This window comes from Coregonus lavaretus, assembly GCF_964263955.1.
Source record: "Coregonus lavaretus genome assembly, contig: SUPER_35_unloc_1, whole genome shotgun sequence".
Taxonomy (NCBI): domain Eukaryota; kingdom Metazoa; phylum Chordata; class Actinopteri; order Salmoniformes; family Salmonidae; genus Coregonus; species Coregonus lavaretus.
The window spans coordinates 914,851-923,488 of NW_028167181.1; positions in this window are offsets into that span (position 1 = coordinate 914,851).

The following is an 8,638-nucleotide window of genomic DNA, read 5'->3' on the forward strand; positions in this document are numbered from 1 at the left end:
ATGGAATGGAATAGAATGGAATGGAATGGAATGGGATGGAATGGAATAGAATGGGATGGAATGGGATAGAAAATAAAACAATTCACCAAGATATTCACCTATTTGTCAAACATAGCCTACACATTATAACACACTGGAGTACATTTCCATCATTTGGAAATGAACTCTGCTGTAAGTTTGGCAAGAAGCTTTTATGGAAGGAGGCAGTTCCTTTCCGGATGGCGAGGGTCAACTTATTCAAATGCTCTCTTCTGACATACTGCTGTACACCACCGGGCCATTCAGCCGCACTATGACAGTGTTATTAGATCCTAAGTACATCTCAGGAAGTGTGGCCCAGGCTTTACTGGCTATGCTATTGAATGTTAAAAGCCCACAAGGCGTAGGAGCGTAATCTATATAATATCCCATAAAGGTTTCATTTACAGAATGTCTGCTCGTTTCTCACCTCAGTGTCTACATCCTAAAAGGCATCCTATCCCCTACATGACGCACTACTTTTGACCAGGCCCCATAGTGCTCTGGTCAGAAGTAGCACACTATGTAGGGAATAGGGTGACATTTGGGACGCAAACCAGTGAATTCCATAAGAGTTACATTGTATCAAGCGTCAAATCTAAACAGGATCTGTTGGGCTGGTTTCCAGCTAGGAGTTCCTAAAGGATCCGTCAGGAAATTTGATGGAAACCACTGAAACCCAATCTTCAGTTAAAGCTGTTTTCTGGCCCTGCGAGGGGCTAGTTTCTGTACTAAATGAAGAGCCAATAGGTGGGGGGAAAAGGGGGGATATGACTTTCAGTGAATCGCCCACAGTTTGCAATACAAAGACAGAGTTCCCTGACATTCCAAGGATGGGAAAGCTACCGTAAGGCGTGTACATTAAATACACAGATTGGGCTGGCACAGACAAACACAGACCAACAGAGTGGTCAACCACATGTTGTGAGAGTTGTTATGAATGGGGTTAGTTACAATAGGGTGGGTGGGTGGGTGCCAATGTCCCCACTCTCCACAAGAGCTCATCATATCAACTCCAAAGCACCAGGAGGGAGACCCAGAGACCCAACGAGACCCCAGTTGGGAGCAGCCCTCTGTGGGGATGGAGGGCACCAGAGCCAGGGTACAGGGCCTTCCTGGGGCCTCGGAGGTCCAGCCCTCAGCCAGTTCCTGTGGCCCTCTTGCTAAAATAATATCCAGTGGCTCCAGTCACTGAGCCTGGTTAATGCATCTGTCCAAGGCCTGCAATTACCTGGTCATAACATTACCCCAGCCCGCAGCCAGCCAACCAATCAGGGCCGGGCTTCTATAGGCTTCTAAACAGCGCACATTTCGCCAATGTCAAGCTGTTTGATCTCTGAGGGTAGTATTGCTGAGAGAAATATATCAGGAGAGAGGTGAGAGGCCGAAGAGATGTATTTTTGTCTTCTACCTAGCTCCTATTGTTTGGAGGTATCCACCTTCATCACACACTGGAACATGCGGGGCATACTACAAACGCATCGGTGCACGCTTACACACACACACACACACACACACACACACAGATAAGCATGCATGCAGCATTGCGCATGCAATATGTTTATACACTTTTAGTAAGATGGGCATGTGTTACAAATGTGTTGCTTGTAAATCAATCTGACAATTTGTTTTTAATATGTCAAATAATTAATCAGCTCGAGTTTTTAGATGTAAGCTATCCGTTATTTACGTGGGGTTTTAAAATCATGAAAATGATCTAATTTCTGTAGGCCTATAGCTGCACTGTGTTGTACCTGCATACTGCCTCTTTATTTTATAGCTTAATGAAGCATGGACGTTTTGCTTGTTTGATAGTCCAGCGTCGTCTACGTGCCATGTTTTGCTGCTGTGCCTATGAACACTGGTGGTATATAGTGCCTCGGTGTCTGGCTACTGAAATACATAAAAAGGCGCGTGATTAATCGTGCCATTACCAGGGTAATTTTCCCTCTTATCGGCGCGGGACTGCAGAGTGATTTGCTTTTCATATAATTGACTGGCCAGTCCTTGTTTTCACACATTACTACATTGTAAAAAGTCAAGGTGCGATAATAAAAGGCAGAAGTGAGCGCTGTGTAATTATAAAACACACACATTTGTAATCCCGAGCCATCAAAGCAGTGAGGCATAATTATAATTAGTATGACAACCGATTGTGTTTGTTTTCCAGACTGATTTTTAACGGGTTTTGATTTGTAATCGATTCGTTTAATCATAATTATCTTAATCAGAGGTAAATAATCAAATTGAGGGGATGAATTAGTGCTTTAAGAAAGCCTAGAGGAACATTTTACCGGCTGGTTTATCATTATGTCCATTACATAGAAATGAAAATATCCTTGATTTTGACCCACTTAACATGCAAGAAAAATAAAGCAAACACTACTTAAGTAGGCCTAGCCTAGGTAAATTAATGTTTGCTTGGAAATGCAATGCAATAAGGCTATATTGATATTGTTGATTACATTGTAACTAAATCTAGGCCTGAAAAAAATTAAAACAAGGTGACATTTATCCAGTTATTCCTACATTTTTTATTATTTTTATTATGAAAAAATCCCTCGTAATAATTTATACAATATTAATATAGCCTTATTGCGTTGCATTTCAAATCAAACATATTAATTTACCTGGGCTAAGCCTACTTAAGTAGATTTTGCTATATTTTTCTTGCATGTTGAGTGGGTCAAAAAAGGATGTTCTATATTTGGGTCGACTGTTAGAAAAAAAGATCATGGGTGATGGGTGATCTGTATTTTCGTTTAAAAAAAAGTGGGTAACAAACGTTGGAATGAAGACATTAACGTTTTTCTTTTTTAGATACAGCCTATTTGAGATAGCCAATGAATCTCTATGAATTAATGTATCAGTTTCCGTGTGTGTGTGTGTGTGTGTGTGTGTGTGTGTGTGTGTGTGTGTGTGTGTGTGTGTGTGTGTGTGTGTGTAATGTATATGCTGTACTTTTCCTATATTAGAAAATCTATAGGCCTATAGAAGATTGTGGTTCCCCTTCGCAATCATCGGCGCAATGCAGACTCTTCCCCCCGTTGTTGCAAGAGGAGTAATCGGCTATATAGGCCAGTCCAGCATCCTCTTTACACAGCCAGACAAAGCTAATGATCGGATTCAAAGTGACCATGAGGCCTATGGATTACATCGCGATGAAACCAACGAATAAACTATTAAAATGAATATTAAACGAGTCATAATAATTGGATAGTGGATAGGTCCATTAAAGAATTGAAAGTGTAAAAATCACGCGTTCAAAATAACCACGTTGAAGAATCAATTCAGATAGTCAACAATTAGATTAACGTTTATTCCAGTTGCATTCAGGGTTAGTGAGCGAATTTTATGGAGTTTAAGCTATTTCCATTCCCTTATTTAAATTGCCAATACGGCATATAGGCAGGCACTACATAAGCTTAGAATACATCATATGCAATAACATTCCTATAACTATATGAATTGCTTCGACTTGTGACCTTATAAGATGATGTATGCAACCCACATCGCTGTTTAAATTATGTTATAGGCCTAAGCATGAATCATGTTATAATTTTTAATAAATGAACGGCACATTTTTCACTAGGGTAAAATAAAAAAGAACGGTAGGCTATGATTCATTTATAAAATAATGGATTGTAGTATGTTGTGTACTCTATATATCTCATATTTGCATGCGAAGGGAAATCCTACAAGGCATTTTGACACAAAACAGGCAGGAACGATAACATAATTAATTCCTGATCACATTTGGTATTGCATAAAAGGCCTTTCTTCAATTAGAGCATGGATTTCTCTCCAAGAGTTTTTGTGTTTCGTTTTCAGATGTTTTCATTATACAGTTGCCTGACATATGAATTCAATTAATGAACGGCAAATCTTCACACAATATTTATGCCCTATGTTCTATCCTTCGATGCGTCAGGGACACATTGCAAGACCTGGTCACAACGATTTAGACCAAATAATAAGTAAAAAAAGAAATCCATTCAAGTAAAATTAGCCTACACTCTTAGAAAAAAAGGTTCTGGATAGAACCAAAAATAGTTCTATTGCTTGCTTCATATATGACACCCCTTAAGGGTTCTATATGGTGCCATGTATGAAGCAAGCAATAGAACCCTTTTTGGTTCTATCCGGAACCTTTTTTTCTAAGAGTGTATATGCTTCGTTTATGCGAAAAATATACAATCACTACTGGGACTTTTTTCTTCTGAAGTCGACAATCTTCTCATCGAATGTGGAAAAACTAACATTGCTACCCGTTAAGGTAGACCACACTCTCTCTGCACCAAGAAGGCATAGTCCAGTATCACTAGGTGGCGATAGAAACCCCCACTAAAACACACCATGGTTTCAGAGAAACCTGCCAACCTTTCGCCTCAGTTGAAACAACCAAAACCAAAACATGTTTCAGAGAAACCTGCCAGCAGCATTCAGGAAGAACACAACCTCCCTAATGAACAACATCAATTACTGTTTTCCTCTAGAACATGAGTTCCTGCTCTGTAGTTAACTTGCTTACCATTCAGGCCCATTCCAGCTGCTCCTCCAATCAGATCCCACTGGGCACACACTGGTTGAAACAACGTTGTTTCCATGTCATTTCAATGAAATCACGTTGAACCAACGTGGAATAGATGTTGAATAGATGTCTGTGCCCAGTGAGATATCAACCATCCATCAATCCCATCAACACCTGGGGCGAGTGACTAGGAAGGATACAGTTTATGTCAAAGTTTACTTTTCGTAGCAGGTTAGAAGAACTTAAGCAGCAGGTTAGGATAATTTATGTAGCAGGTTAGGATAATTAGGTTAGGGTTAGCTAAAATAAAAAATACATCTACTTTTGACATCAATTTGACATAAACTGTATCCCTTCTAGACATGGCCACGTCTAGCTGGACAGTGAGGGAGAGAGTTCTAATCCCCACTGTTGTGCTCTTGAGTCTCTCTCTCTCTATGCCTCCCTTGGTTGCTCTACCAGTCACTCATCTGTCTCTCACTCTCCCCATCTCTCTACACCTCTTTTCTCTAGAATGGTGATTACAGCCAGCCTCCCCATGGGGCCCGAGGTGACCCAGGGTGCCCCTCTCACCCGCTCTGACCGCCTGCGTGGCCCTGTGGGCGGCCGCGGGTCGTAAGAGGCTGGCCTGGACCGCCACAGGAATGCCCCCGGCTCCAGGCCTTACTCACAGCTGTTGGCATACACTCAGCCCTCTGGCTCAGACCGTCCAGACACACTGTGCACTTCCCCCACATTCCTCCACACGTTGTTCCTCCTCAACCCCAAACTGACTGACATCTAGTCAAACCCAAAGCCAGCCTGGACAACCTAGTCCGTGCCAGACAGAGACTGGTGGATATTTGTGGCCCGACTGACTGACAAGGGAGATGCACTCCGCACACAGCATGGAAAACACTGTCTATTGAATACTACAGATGGTGTAGTCAAAGTAACATTATATACACAAAACAATGGAGAATTTTATAAAACCATTAACTTTGATGCCACTGATAATTATGGTGGAATCATATCATTAGGAATTAGAATATAATTTAATGGGATCTCGAGGGATGGAATATACTGTATTGCATAAACATTTATTAAATTATGAGCCAACGGAAGAGTAGTACAACATGACGCACATTTTGATTACACTCCATGAAGTCATCTATTAGCTAGATATTTTCCTCATTAAAGATCTCTATTTTTTATCATTAAATTATATTGATACAGTCAGCTAGAGAACTAGAACCCCCCATTCTAATCAAGCTCTGTATAAAATCAATCATCCTCCGGTTTCAGTGGCCACAGTTTTACGGCTGCTGCAGACGTGCGGGGCTGGAGAAGCTAAAAGTGGAGGGCCTGTACCTGGATTATGTAGCCGTTTGAAGTTTCTCCCTCTCAGATGGGCCCTTCAGTGAAAAGACACAATCAAACTGGGCCCCCTTCCCAGTTTAAAGGGACAAGAGTAGGACCACCAACAGCCAGGGAGAGCCAGGGCTGGGGCCTGCTTTTATGGCCTCGGTTGGGGCTGAGGGGGTTGAGGGGCCAAGGCAGGCCAGTAGCTAGCTGGGAATCCATTTCAGCACTGGAAGTGAAGAGTTAGATAATGGCCTTCTTCCCACAGGGGTGGCTCGATGCGTTGTAAATCCTAGGAGTCCCGACTCCCATACTCCTTTTTTACTAGGTGCTTACCTTGCCTACTGATGTGAATGGATGGGTGAGTATCCAGTTTCAATTTAAATTAGAAAGAATAGAAATGAGACTGAAAAAGGGAACTTGTTTAGGGCACTTAAAAGGCAGAAGTCTTTTGTTTTTCTTTCTTTCCCTGTAAAGACAAAGGCTTCAAAGCGACATAGAAGGGGATATCTTAATCCACTTTTCCTTTGTTCATTTGTTTTTTTCGGAGACAATCGGCTTGGGTTGAGCTATCTGTACCAGAGAGAGAGAAAGAAAGAGCTAGAGAGAGACGTTGAAAGAGAGAGAGAGAGAGAGAGAGAGAGAGAGAGAGGGAGAGAGAGAGAGAGTGTGAGAGAGAGAGAGAGAGAGAAAGAGAGAGATGTTGAAGTAAAACAGAGAGCCTAAAGAACCCTCTATCTCCACCCATCCTGATCAGTTAGTCTCTCCAAAATGGCCGCCCATGTACCACTACCACACACTCCTTCCTCCTTCGAGCTGGCTACCACAGAAACAGGTCGTTACCATAGATACAGGGGTCAGACCCGGTATGACCTCAGAGCAACAGGATGCCAGCGGCCAATCACGGCCTCCCTCACGTCCCTCTGGGTTAGCGGTGGCATAGCGTGAGATGTAACAGATGCTTGCCCTCCTTCACCAGTCAGCCACAGCGAGGGAGAGGCTTGCATTTCATCATCCTTCTTCACAGCTCCAATGGCAAAATGCAATAGAAGCATAAGCCACAACACTCTTGAGTGTAGGGGAGTCTTGTATTTAAAAACAAACAAATGTTGGCCACAAAACATGTATTGTTTGACCATATGGACCACACATATACTAATATTTGCGGAATTGAATCAACTAAGGAAAATTGAATTGACAACAAATCAACCCAGATTGCGTTTCCTATTACACAACATGATGAAACTACACCTCCCATGATCCTCTGTAAGGGCTTCATCATAAACCTTGGTGGTCAGAGTAGCCTAACAACATTGTTGAAAGCTGTGGAGGAGCGGCCAATACTAAACAGAGCCGGTCCCATGGTGTTAGCACCTGGGTGGGCAGGCAACTTTCCCATGTCACAGCGGCCCTCGCCATTCCTGTCACACCGATTACACGCCCTGTAAAATACTTGAAATAGTGTCGCATTAGTGAGAATATGTGAATAAGATTGACCGCTCTGCGATAGCCGGGGTTTGCGTTCATGTCAGTGTGTCGTGGCGTGACGCCTACGTGACAGGGACAAGTAGGTGGTGCCACTTCATAACAACAACACTACTTTACCCAACGGCCTGCGGAAAGGATGTTTTCCCAGGCGTTTAAACATTATCTTGGTGCCCTGTTTGGACGATTTGAAATCATGAAAATCAGTCACACACATCAGTATTCAACCCTCTAACCCACTTTCTAAACCCTTTCGAATGAACCTGAAGTACACTAAATGACCAAAAGTATGTGGACACCTGCTCGTCGAACTTGGGCATTATAATGGAGTTGGTCGCCACTTTGCTGCTATAACAGCTTCTACTCTTCTGGGAAGGCTTTCCACTTGATGTTGGAACATTGCTGCGGGGACTTGCTTCCATTCAGCCACAAGAGCATTGGTGTGGTCGGGCACTGATGTTAGCCGATTAGGCCTGGCTCACAGTCGGCGTTCTAATCCATCCAAAGGTGTTCGATGGGTTGAGGTCAGGGCTTTGTGCAGGCCAGTCAAGTTCTTCCACAGCGATCTCGATAAACCATTTCTGTATGGACCTTGCTTTGTGCACGGGGGCATTGTCATGTTGAAACAGGAAAGGGCCTTCCCCAAACTGTTACCACAAAGTTGGAAGCACAGAATAATCTAGAATGTCATTGGATGCTGTAGCGTTAAGATTTCCCTTCACTGGAACTAAGGGGCCTAGCCCGAACCATGAAAAACAGCCCCAGACCATTATTCCTCCTCCACCAAACTTTATGGTTGGCACTATGCATTCGGGCAGGTATTGTTCTCCTTGCATCTGCTAAACCCAGATTCTTCCGTCGGACTGCCAGATGGTGAAGCGTGATTCATCACTCTAGAGAATGTGTTTCCACTGCTCCAGAGTCCAATGGCGGTGAGCTTTACACCACTCCAGTCGACGCTTGGCATTGCACATGGTGATCTATGTGTGGCTGCTCGGCCATGGAAACCCATTTCATGAAGCTCCCGACTAACAGTTATTGTGCTAACGTTGCTTCCAGAGGCAGTTTGGAACTCGGTAGTGAGTGTTGCAACCGAGGACAGACGATTTCTACGTGTTACGCGCTTCAGCACTCATTCTGTGAGCTTGTGTGGCCTACCAATTAGCGGCTGAGCCGTTGTTGCTCCTAGATGTTTCCACTTCGCAATAACAGCACTTACAGTTGACCTGGGCAGCTCTAGCAGGGCAGAAATTTGAGGAGCTG